The following is a 12,774-nucleotide window of genomic DNA, read 5'->3' as shown; positions in this document are numbered from 1 at the left end:
ATTTCGGACCACTGTAATAAAATTGCAACCCAAAACAAGAATGATTACGCTCTTCCGTGGCCCCCACGCTAGAGGCATGCGTCTGCCGGTAACTTGTAATTTCAGATCACGCACTTAGACTTCAAATATCCAAACGCAAATCAAGCAATATATTTTACATTTTACCAAATAACGAATTTTTTTTTAAAAAAAATACCTTGCTTTATAACCCTAAATTAATTTTTTTAAAAACATTTTTTAACTTTAACAACTGAACCAAACTAAATAAAATAATAATAATAATTTAATTATTTTATCAAACACTTGGATTCAATAAAAGTTATTAATGATATTTTTATGTTAAAATGATGGTGGTCAAACTTAGTCGATAAGAGTCGTTCTACAAATACAACAACTAAATTTTATAGAGTAGTTAATTGATAGAAACTAGTAATTGACTAAAATCAGCCCAATGACGATCTAATAAAAAAATGTTTTGAGAAAGTTTGGCTACGTTGGTTCTTGAGGATTTGGAGATGAAATATTATTACATTTTCTACCATCAAAAAGTAATCCAAAGCAACAAGAAAACATCTAAAACAAAGTTTTCACTTGTAAAGTTATTTTACCTTCATTTCTATTTTATCTGTGTATTGCTTATATTTGTTGCAAGAAATAAGTTGTAAGAGGTTTCTCCGCTTCTAAAAAAGTATATAAAAAAAGAAGGTTTAGTAGTCGCAGTTCGTTAGGACTAAGTCTTGGATGTAGCAAACCTTGGGAGGTTGTGAGCAAAGTAAAATCCACTGACCAGGGGTGGAAAGTCCTAGTGAGTAACGGCACGGTCAAGGGTCGATCGACGACATTAGAGGTCACCAAATGGGCCGATGACATAAGGGCCGACGATCGACGACATGAGGGGCCGCCAAATGGGCCAAGAGGGCCGGGTCGTTACAATAACTTGGCTACCAGGATTCATAAACTCTAATACTTAAGCCTGGAGGTTTAGAGTTCGAATCCTGGGGAAGGCAAAAATCCACTGGCCAAGGGTGGAAAGTCCTAGTGAGTAACGGCACGGCCAAAAATCGTCGGTCGACGACATGAGAGGTCGCCAAATGGGCCGACGATATAAGGGCCGCCAGTTGGGCCGCCACAAGGGTCACCCACGACCCATAAGGGGTCGTGCCGTTACTCACTAGGACTTTCCACCCCTAGCCAGTGGATTTTTGCCTCCCCCAGGATTCGAACTCTAATACTTAAGTCTGGAGGTTTAGAGTTCGAATCCTGGGGGAGGCAAAAATCCACTGGCAGGGGTGGAAAGTCCTAGTGAGTAACGGCACGGCCATAAGGGTCAGCGGTCGACGACATGAGAAGTAGCCAAATGGGCCACCGGCTGGGCCACCCAAGGGGCCGGGACGACATAGAGGTCGCCAAATGGGCCGCCCAAAGGGTCGGGTCGTTACAACTCCTATTGGGTAGAGGAAGGTTCTGCCTCACACGTGTGTCAAAGCCCTGGAATATTCTCTAGCAGATAACCATTATTTTCTGACAAGTGGTTGGGATTCTCTGACCATGTTATCTACCAGTAGTGGCCTGACCAGTTAAAGAACCAACCAGGAGTAGACTAGGGACAATGTTTAGGAGGTATGAGGGGGCTTGGCCCTGATGATCCCACCGGTTAAGGAACCGACCAGGACTAGACTGGGGGTGATGCCCATGAGATACAAGGGGACTTGGCCATGATGACTCAACCAATAAGGAACCGACTAGGAGTACACTGGGGGCGATGCCCAGGAGATATGAGGGGACTTGGCCCTGATGACCCGGTCGACTAAGGAGCTGACTTAGAGTAGACTGGGGGCGATGCCCAAGAGATATGAGGGGGCTTGGCCCTGATAACCCGATCGGCTAAGGAACCGAGCAGGAGTAGACTAGGAGTGATGGCTGAAGGCTCTGGAATTCCTTTCTGTTTAAATTTCATGTACAAAAAAATTGTACAAGTACATAACTTTTCCTAGCAACCCGTATGTTCGATTAGACATGTGTTTGATCAATCAAGCAAGTTCTTGACAGATCAAAGCACATCTTGATCGAAGTACAAGATCGTTGGCCTCTTGTGTTAGTATTCAAAATCGATACGAAGAAAATAAAACTAGTTACGCAACGAAATTAAAGAACTAGTTGTACCTTTTCTTTGTAGCTAAAGACCTCTTGATCTTCTGCCATATTCCTCTCCTCTTCTTGGACGTCGTATGGGCGACGATATACCAAGACAACAACACCCTCCTTCTCTTCTCGGTTTCCAAATTGCCGACTACAAAAGAAGGCTCTAGGATGGGACACCTTCTAATCTTCTTCTTCCTCTTCTTCCTCTTCTTCAAGTCGCCGCCCACTAAGGGAGAAGGGGTGACGACCCTAAACAAAGAGGAGGGGGGTGTCGACCCTAAGCAAAGAGGAAGGGGGCGCCAACCTTTGTTGTGGAGGAGGAGGGGCGTCGGCCACAAGGAAGAGATGTGGCCGACCCTAGGTGGAGATGTGGTCGGCCTTAGCAAGGGAAGAGGGGTGTTGGCCACAAGGAGGAAGGGAAATTGTGGAAAATTAGAAAGTTAGGTTTTATGGGTCACCACCTACTCCTTTTTATAGGTTTGCCGTTGGTTATAAAGAAAGAAAAATAATAGAATTTTGTTTAGAAAAAATCTAAACCAAACTATGTTAAATCAAACCAAGTTAAACCAAACCAAGTTAAGTTAAATCAAACCAAGTTAAGTTAAACTAAACCAAGTTATGGATGGGTGGATACAAGACTTTATATAGAGGCTACAACAGTAACCCAGAAGAGGAATTGGTTTAGGCCTCTTGATGGGCTTGGGTTTCCTGTGTTCAGCCCGAACATCCAACTCAAGTTCATCAATAATAACTTATACCACTAAAGGGTTATTATTGAACTACCGCACCAATCCCATATTACAATATGGACTCCTTCTTATCATGAGTGCATTAATCTCTTCATGTTTAAGATATCGTATGTCCATTAATTAAATAAATTACTGATAACTAAATTAATTAACATCTGATTCCAAGAGTAGTACCACTCAACTTTATTATCATGCCTGACTAAGTCCACTTGCAAGGTTTACATGATAATCCTTATGAGCTCCTCAAGGGGACATCATCAGCCTAAATAATTAGGACACGGATTCCTTCTATAATCAACAACACGTCATATAAACAGTACTATTTCCCAACTCATCAAGCCTATTGATTTAACGAATAAATCTCACCCATTGATAAGTTAAAGAAATAAATACTAAGTATACGTGCTTGTTATGATATAGGGATTAAGAGGGCGCACATCCATAATAACAGAGGTTCGGTTCTTTTATATAGTCAGTATAAATTGAATAACCTCAAATGGTCCTGCTCAATGCACACATAGTGTACTAGTATAATTTTATAGTCAAGACAGACTAATACCAAATTATACTACAACCGTTCCAATGGTTTGTCCCAATCTATCTTAGTTGTGAGCTACTATTTATAATTTATAAGGAACCGACATGATCTTCTACGTGACACCACACACCATGTTATCTACAATATAAATTAAATGGACAACTGCATTAACATATATATAAATATAAAATACAAATATTTGACCAAAGTGATTCTCATTTCAAAATATTTCAAAATAGATGTTCATACAAAAACTAGGCTTATAGTATACATCCCAACAATCTTCCACTTATACTAAAAGACTATACTGCCATAAATGCTGCCATACATCTGATTCTCATCCCCTCAACATGTCTATCAAAAGCTCTCGCCGAAAGGGCCTTAGTGAAAGGATCTGTCAGGTTATCTGCTGAGGTAATCTTGCCGATAATAACCTCTCCTCGTTTTATGATGTCTCGTATCAGGTGGTACTTACGCTCAATGTATTTACTTGTCTTATGGGCTCGTGGTTCCTTCGAGTTTGCTACTGCACCACTATTATTACAATAAATTGTGATAACTTTGGGCAAACCAGGAATCACATCTAAATCCATCAAGAAGTTTCTGAGCCATACAACTTCTTTTGTTGCCTCAAAGGCTGCCACATACTCAGCTTCCATGGTGGAGTCCGAAATGCATTTCTGCTTAACCCTCCTCCATGCTATGGCTCCACCTCCCAAAGTAAACACATATCCCGAGGTTGACTTACTACTGTCCCTATCTGATTGGAAGTCCACATCCGGGTAACCCACAGGGAGCAAATCATCTGCCTGGTAAACCAGCATATAATCTCTAGTCCTTCTTAGGTACTTTAATATATGTTTTACGGCAGTCCAATGTCCCGGTCTTGGGTTACTTTGATGTCTGTTAACCATGCTCACGGCAAAACAGATATCCGGTCTCATACATAGCATCGCATACATTAGGCTTCTTACAGCTGAAACATAAGAAACTGCCTTCATCTCCTCTATCTCCTTTGATGTCTTAGGACGCATCTCTTTAGATAAAGGTACTCCATGGCGAAAAGGTAGAAAGCATTTCTTGAAGTTTTGCATGCTAAAACGAGATAGGATAGTATAGATGTATGAAGCTTGGGATACGCACAACATCCTTTTCTTGTGATCCCTTATTACTTTAATCCCAAGAATATGTCCACATTCTCCCAAGTCCTTCATATCAAACTGCTTGGACAACCATACCCTTACGTCTGACAATACTTTGACATTGTTGCCAATGAGCAAAATGTCATCTACGTATAGTACAAAAAATACCACTACGTTTCCGTCACTTTTCTTGTATACACAAGACTCATCCGATTGAGCTTACATACAAGATGATCTTTGCCTTTCGTAATGAATCCCTCTGGTTGCTTCATATAGATATTTTCTTCAAAACTTCCATTAAGGAAAGTTGTCTTGACATCCATTTGCCAAACCTCATAATCCATATAAGCAGTAATAGATAAAAGAATCTGGATAGACTTAAGCATGGCTACCGACGAAAAAGTTTCCTCATAATTGATTCTCTCTTTCTGAGTATACCCCTTCACAACAAGCCTCGCTTTAAAGGTTTCCACCTTCCCGTCTGTTCCTCTTTTCCTTTTGTAAACTCATTTATATCCAATGGCTTTTACACCATTTGGTGGTTCTACAAGCTCCCATACCTGATTAGAATGCATAGATTCTATTTCAGAGTTCATTGCACTTTACCAAGATATTACATCTTTATCTTGGAGTGCTTCATCATATGTCCAGGGATCAACTTCATGTTCACCAGGGATCAAGTTTGAAGACTCTCCCAAAAACATGAATCTATTAGGTTGTCTAACAACCCTCCCACTACGGCGAGGCACTACCTGTAATTGTGCATCATTTGTGACACGTGTTGTAGTTACTTGTGGTATCTCATCTTGCACCATTGGTACTAAAGTAGAAGTGTCTTCTCTTATTTTCTCAAGAACAATTTTACTCATGGGCTTATGGTTCATTACATAGAAGTGTCTACTAATCGGGCATTGGTGCTAACAATGACTTTCTGATCTTTAGGACTATAAAACAAACTACCTTTCGTTCCTTTAGGATATCCCACGAACAAGCAAACTTCTGCACGTAATTCCAACTTATCAACGTCTCCCTTCAACACATGTGGTTGACTACTCCAAATCCAAATATGTTTCAAACTAGGCTTACGCCCATTCCATAATTCTGTAGGAGTAGAGGGTACTGACTTAGAAGGTACCAAGTTCAGAATGTACGCCGCTATTTCTAGAGCATATCCCCAAAACGAATTTGGTAATTCTGAATAACTCATCATTGATCTAACCATTTCCATAAGAGTCCTATTCCTTCGTTTCGCCTCACCATTATGTTGGGGTGTACCAGGTGCAGACAATTGGGATTGAATCCCGGCCTCTGATAAGTAACTCCTAAACTCTCCTAAGAGATACTCTCCACCACGATCAGACCGTAGTGTCTTGATACATTTACCATAACGCTTCTCCACATCAGTCTTGTACTCTTTGAACTTATCAAAGTACTCAAACTTGAGGCGCATCAAGTAAATGTACTCATATCTCGAATAGTCGTCTATAAAAGAGACAAAATATTTAAAACCACCTATTGCCTGGATAGTCATAGGCCCACACAAATCAGAATGAGCCAATTCCAACACTTCTTTGGCTCTATACCCCTTTGCCTTAAAAGGCCTTTTGGTCATTTTTCCTTCCAAGCAAGAGTCGCAGGTCGGAAAGTTTTCCACTACCAATGAACCCAAAGGTCCATCGGCTATTAACCTTTAAATCCTACTCAAGTTAATATGACCCAACCTTAGATGCCAAAGATATGTTTGATTCATTTCCGAAGGTTACTTTCTCTTATTAGAATTAGAAGATGTGTTATTAATTTCCATTTGTTGAATCGTGAGAGTTATTGGATTAAGAGTATACAAATTGCCAACCAACGCACCAGAACAGATAATCACCCTATTTTTCTTGATAAGCACTTTATCATAAAAAGAAACAGAATATCCATCCATAAATAATTTAGAAACTGAAATCAAGTTCTTTCTAAAACATGGTATGTAAAGATAATTTTTCAAAATCAAAGTTTTATTCCTATCAAAAGATAAATAAACATCTGCCACTGTGACACCCGCCACTCTCGTAGCATTACCCATGTAGACGGTGATCTCCCCTTCATGTAGTCGTCTGATTTCCTGGAACCCCTGCAATGAATTGCAGACATGATCAGTGGCTCCCGTATCTACACACTAGGTACCGGTAGATAACACCGCTAAACATGTTTCAACAACTAATGAATAAGATACACCTTTATTGTTCTCCTGCCTGGCAACCCGATTCTGGTGTCCGAAGAGTTCCTTGAGATTGAGCATCATGTCATAGGCAGTGGATAGGACTTGATGCTGATGTTGCAGCACATTTGACATAGAAGTCAAAATGTAACACCGCGCCATCTCATCTGCCTTGACCCATTTCCTATGTCTCTCTATCTCCTCTTCTCTAGAATCCTTATCAGGCACGCTAGGACAGACCTCAAGAAGTACGAACTTATATTTTTCAGCAGTTAAGACAATGTCCAAGTTCCATTTCTAATCAATATAATTTGGACCAGTAAATTTATTTTCTTTTAAAATAATAGCAAGAGGATTGAAAATAATTTTGAAATCCTGAAAATCACAAAATAAAATATTTGGTTAAAACTTTAGAATTTAAAATAATATTGATTCCTCGAACAATATAATTTAAATTTACTAACACCTCAAAACACCGTGAATTTTGTATGTCACGATAGTGTGGATGTATACTAATTCAAACATTTGTAAGAGGAGGTTTTACCTAATAATTTTATTATCTTATCAACCTAACTTTATGACAAATAAAATTAATAGTTGGTTCATCTTCGGCCACACAAATAATAACAGTGACTCCGATGGGGAGGATACTATTAAATGTACCTAAGTATATACCATTACTTGATACTTAGTCCATTAATTATGATTGTGCCCCTTCAGATGGAGAAGATCACACATACCTAAATAATTTCCTAAAATCATCCATAGAGGAAGTTTGATCTAGTGATCCGCAAACAAACTCATCCGATATGGAGGAAGATACTTAAAGCCAAGACGTAAGTTTGAATGCATTACTTACAAACCAGTAATGGAGACCATGGAATTTATTTAAATAATCCCTCTCCTACTTAGTTTTTTAAATCGAGGAATTTTAATCATACACGCATATCACAGCACACACATCACAACACACACATCACAACACATAAAACAGCATATAAAGGAAATAAATATGAAAATAAAATTTTCAACTATTATGGCATCATCCAACGCAGTCCTCCAATATGTCGCCAATGGATCAAGTCGTTGCATCTAACTTGCTTCCCTCTTCGTCGTGCCTCCGGTCCTCAAAATAGCACCACGCATAGCAAGGATACAAGCCGCAACAAAAAAAAATAAAAAATTACATTTATTGATCCTATATTCCACAAAGAAATTTACATGTAATCTAAATCGAACAAAATGTAAAAAAAATAATAATGCAACGACCGGGTGCATTTAATTATTACAATCATGCACACAAAACAACCTCAACATGCCCGAGGGTTCAAATCATAGACAAACATACAAAACCATAATAGTTGGATCTAGGATGCCTCCAATCACAGAGTTAATCTATCTTGCACATCCTACTATTATCCGACCTAAACTTATGTATGAGCAGTACATAATTTAATCAAAAATCAATCACACGGAACCAGAAAACATGCTTTGATACCACTTGAAGGCGCTGAAATTTTGTTCTGTTTGAATTCCCTGTATAAAAAAATTGTACAAGTACAGAATTTTTCCTAACAACCCGCATGTTCGATTAGACATGTGTTTGGTCAATCAAGCAAGTTCTTGACGGATCAAAGCACACTTTGATTGAAGTACAAGATCGCTGGCCTCTTGTGTTGGTATTCAAAATTGATATGGAGAAAACAAAACTAGTTATGCAGCGAAATTAAAGAACTAGTTGTACCTTTTCTTTGTAGCTAAAGACCTCTTGATCTTCTATCGTATTCCTCTCCTCTTCTTGGACGTCGTGTGGGCGACGATCTACCAAGACAACACCACCCTCCTTCTCTTCTTGATTTCCAAACCGCCGGCTACAAAAGGATGCTCTAGGATGAGGCACCTTCTAATCTTCTTCTTCCTCTTCCTCTTCTTCCTCTTCTTCAAGTCACCGCCCACCAAGGGAGAAGGGGCGCCGGTCCTAAGCAAGGAGGAGGGGGCGCCAGCCCTAAGCAAAGAGGAAACGGGCGCCGACCCTTGTTGTGGAGGAGGAGGGGCGTCGACCACAAGGAAGAGATGTGGTCGGCCCTAGGTGAAGATGTGGTCGGCCCTAGGTGGATATGTGGCCAGCCCTAGCAAGGGAAGAGGGGCGCCGACCACAAGGAGGAATGGAAATTGTGGAAAATTAGAAAGTTAGGTTTTAGGGGTTACCACCTACTTCTTTTTATAGGCTTGCCTTTGGTTATAAAGAAAGAAAAATAACAGAATTTTGTTTAGAAAAAATCTAAACCAAACTATGTTAAACCAAACCAAGTTAAACCAAACCAAGTTTAACCAGACCAAGTTAAGTTAAACCTGTTGGTGCAGCGGGACCGACAAGAGGGGAGGGGTGAATTGCCTGCAAATCAAAGATACCCTCCTCAAACTTTTCAACTCTAAAATAATAGCAACAATAATAATAAGAAAATAAAATAAAGAAACGTAGGAAGACTCAGCGAGTTGACTTGGTTACAACCAAGAAGGTTGTTAATCCAAGGCGGTTGAAAAAGTGCACTAAGAAAGTCTCATTCTCTGAAGGCGGAGAAGCCTTTTACACACTTGAAACTCAGACAATTGCTTAGAAGTTGAATACAGAGATGATTGAAGCTTCTGGACCAAGGTTATATTTATAGCCTTGGTCGGGGCGCCTGGAAGGGTTCCGGGCCCCCTAGGGGGATAAATTTTTATCCCCCTCGCAACTGATTTCGCTTGACCAGCTCGTCTTGGTCCGGGTTCAACTCATCTTGGTCCGAGTCTTCCGCTCTGGCTCCACTTGCTTGGGTGATCTCGACCATCCGGAATAGGGCTCACCCGAACCCAACTTCCGGCCTTCTCCTCGAGCAGGCTTTTGTCTCAGCTTCACGTCCCTCTAACGTCGCGCACATTCTTCTCGTCCACCGGTGTACTCTTCCGTAGCTTTTTCGTCCTTCGGACGCACCGAGCCCGTCAACTCCCTTCCCGTGTCGTCCTTCTCGCTAACTGCGTCTTCCGCTCAACTTCCTATGCTCCTAAACTCCTGCACACTTGGACACAGGGACCAAATAACAAGCAAGACCTAACCTAATTTGGGTGATCACATCAAAATAATCACGGGGTCCAACAATCTCCCCTTTTTGATGTGCATCAACTCGAGTTCAGGTTAGGGTAAAAACAGCAGACAAGTAGTAATTTTAAAGAAATTACTAAACTAACATTTTAAGCATAAAGATTGCAATAAAGAATTTGCAACACTAAGTAAAAAAAATTTGTGCTTTGTTAAAAAAAATATTAACTCCCCCTAAACTGTACCTATCTCTCCCCCTTTGATCACATCAAAAAAATGGGGTAATAATTATCAAGCAAAATTTTTCAAGTTTAGAAACAATTTTCTTAAGTAAATACTCAAGTTTTAAAATAAATCATTTTAAAAATAATTTCTAAGTTAAAAGGAAAAAATCAAAAAAAAAATTATTTTGAAATTTTGCAAACATAAGTATTTTCGAGAAGTGAATTAAGTTTTTGTAAAAATTTTAAGCAAAAAATGTTCTAAGTAAATTTTTTGACTTAGGCCATTTTTAGACAAAATATTTTTGAGAATTAGAAAAAAAAATAAGCAAGAAAATTTTCTAAGAAAATGAAAAAAAATTCTAACTTAGGCAAAAATTTTTGGAGGGGGAAAAAATTAAAAACATTTTAAAGCATAATTTACTTCCAATGCTTTATCAGTAAGTTAATTAAATATTTTCTTTCAATATTTTGGCTTCCAGGCAGTGATGAGGTCCCAGGCCTTCTTGGTTATTTGAGCAACAATCACTTTCTTAGACAAAGCCTCATAAAGAAATTAATTGTTTAATTTTTCTTGCTGAAAGCACTAACTTAGAAAAAAAATTAATCTAGAAAGGATTTTGGAACCCAGTATAGGTTCCTTCCTACCGGATTAATCAAAAACTTAGGGGGTACATAACTTTTAGGAACTTTTCTAAGTTATCCTTGATGTTTTCTAATATACTAATTCAATTTTCCATAGATTCTAAGTTTTGATTTTGGAAATTTATTTAAGCATGCATGACCATTTTTAAATTTTTCAATTTCAATTTTTAATTTTTCATTTTCTAATTTTAAATTATCATACATTTCTAGAGGACATGCTTTTGCTAATTTTAACTTTAACTCACTATTTTCCTTTTCTAATTTAACTAAATCTTTAGTGAGTACTTTAATAAATTGAAAAGACTGCTTAGGAGTTAGATTACGTACCTTACTTACCTCTATTTCTGATGCTCCCCCTTCATCGCACATTTCTTCTTCTGATGATCCTCCCCCTTCATCTATGCTTATCTCCGAGTTTGATTCTTCAAAAAGATGGTTGGCCATCAGTGCTAATCCTGAGAAGGCTTCGACTTCTGATTCCGAGGATGATGATTCATCCCATGTAGCTTTCAGACTCTTGCATTTAGAGGATGCCGGTCTTTTGTACGTTTCCTTTTTGTTATTCTTTTTCTTCATTTTCGGGCAGTCATCCTTGATGTTCCCTTCTTCATTGCAATTGTAGCAACGGACCGTCCTTTTGTTGCGTTGATGCTTTTTCAACTGCGATCTAAATTTATTAGTCTTAATAAATTTATTTAACTTTCTTACCAATAGTGCCGCTTCAGTTTCGTCGATTGACGCTTCAGAGTCGGGATCGTCCATCTCGGCTTATAGAGCAACATTGAGATTTATCTTCACTTGATTCGGTTTTGCAATACGAGACTCGTGAAGTTCGAAAGTAGAAAATAAATTTTCTAAAGTATTTACCTCAAAGTCCTTAGAGATGTAGTAAGCATCTACTAAGGACGCCCACTCAGGAGTTCTTGGGAAGGCGTTGAGCGCATACCGAATAGAATCTCAGTTCGTTACCGATTCTCCGAGATTGGTTAGTTGAGTTATTAGCTCCTTTATTCTTGCTTGGAGTTGCGCTACCTTTTCGCCGTTGTTCATCCAGAGATTTGTCAGCTGAGTCCAGAGGATACCGCGCCTTGCTAATTTCACTTCTGAGGTGCCTTCGTGGAGCTCTAGGAATTTTTCCCAGAGGTCTTTGGCGGAATCATAGCTTCCAATCTGACTTACCTCCTGGGGCGGCAGCACGCTGAGCAGATGGAACTCTGCCTTTCCGTTGGCCACGAAATTAGCTTGCTCCTTCTTCATCCATTGATATTCTTCTTTATCTTTTGAAGCTGTAAAACCATATTTCATAGTTATAAGAATATCGAAATCTATTTTAAAAAATACCTCCATTCTTCGCTTCCATGTAGCGAAGTCTCCGTCGAATTTTGGGGGATGAATGCTTGTTCTGGCCATCGTCTTGATCTTGATGCTTCAGTCAACGGTCAGTCCTTCTGAGGCGGTCTGGCTTTGATACCACTTGTTGGCGCAGCGGGGCTGCAAGAGGGGAGGGGTGAATTTCCTGCAAATCAAAGATACCCTCCTCAAACTTTTCAACTCTAAAATAATAGCAACAATAATAATAAGAAAATAAAATAAAGAAACACAGGAAGATTCAGTGAGTTGACTTGGTTACAGCCAAGAAGGTTGTTAATCCAAGGCGGTTGAAAAAGTGCACTAAGAAAGTCTACTTCTCTGAAGGCGGAGAAGCCTTTTACACACTTGAAGCTCAGACAGTTGCTTAGAAGTTGAATACAAAGTTGATTCAAGAGATAATTGAAGCTTCTAGACCAAGGCTATATTTATAGCTTAGGTCGGGGCGCCTGGAAGGGTTTCGGGTGCCCTCGGGGGGTCGGGGGGGGATAAATTTTTATCCCCTTCCCAACGGATCGCGCTTGACGTGATCCTGGTCAAAATCAACTTCCGGGCGCCCGGACCGTAAAGTCAACTCCATTGACTTTTTGGTCCGAGCCTTCTGCTCCGGTTCAACTCATTTTGGTCCGGATCTTCCACTCCAGTTCTGCTTGCTTAGGTGATCTCGACCATCTAGAATAGAGC

This window comes from Zingiber officinale, chromosome 2B (assembly GCF_018446385.1).
Source record: "Zingiber officinale cultivar Zhangliang chromosome 2B, Zo_v1.1, whole genome shotgun sequence".
Classification (NCBI taxonomy): Eukaryota; Viridiplantae; Streptophyta; class Magnoliopsida; order Zingiberales; family Zingiberaceae; genus Zingiber; species Zingiber officinale.
This window is presented reverse-complemented; position numbering follows the sequence as displayed.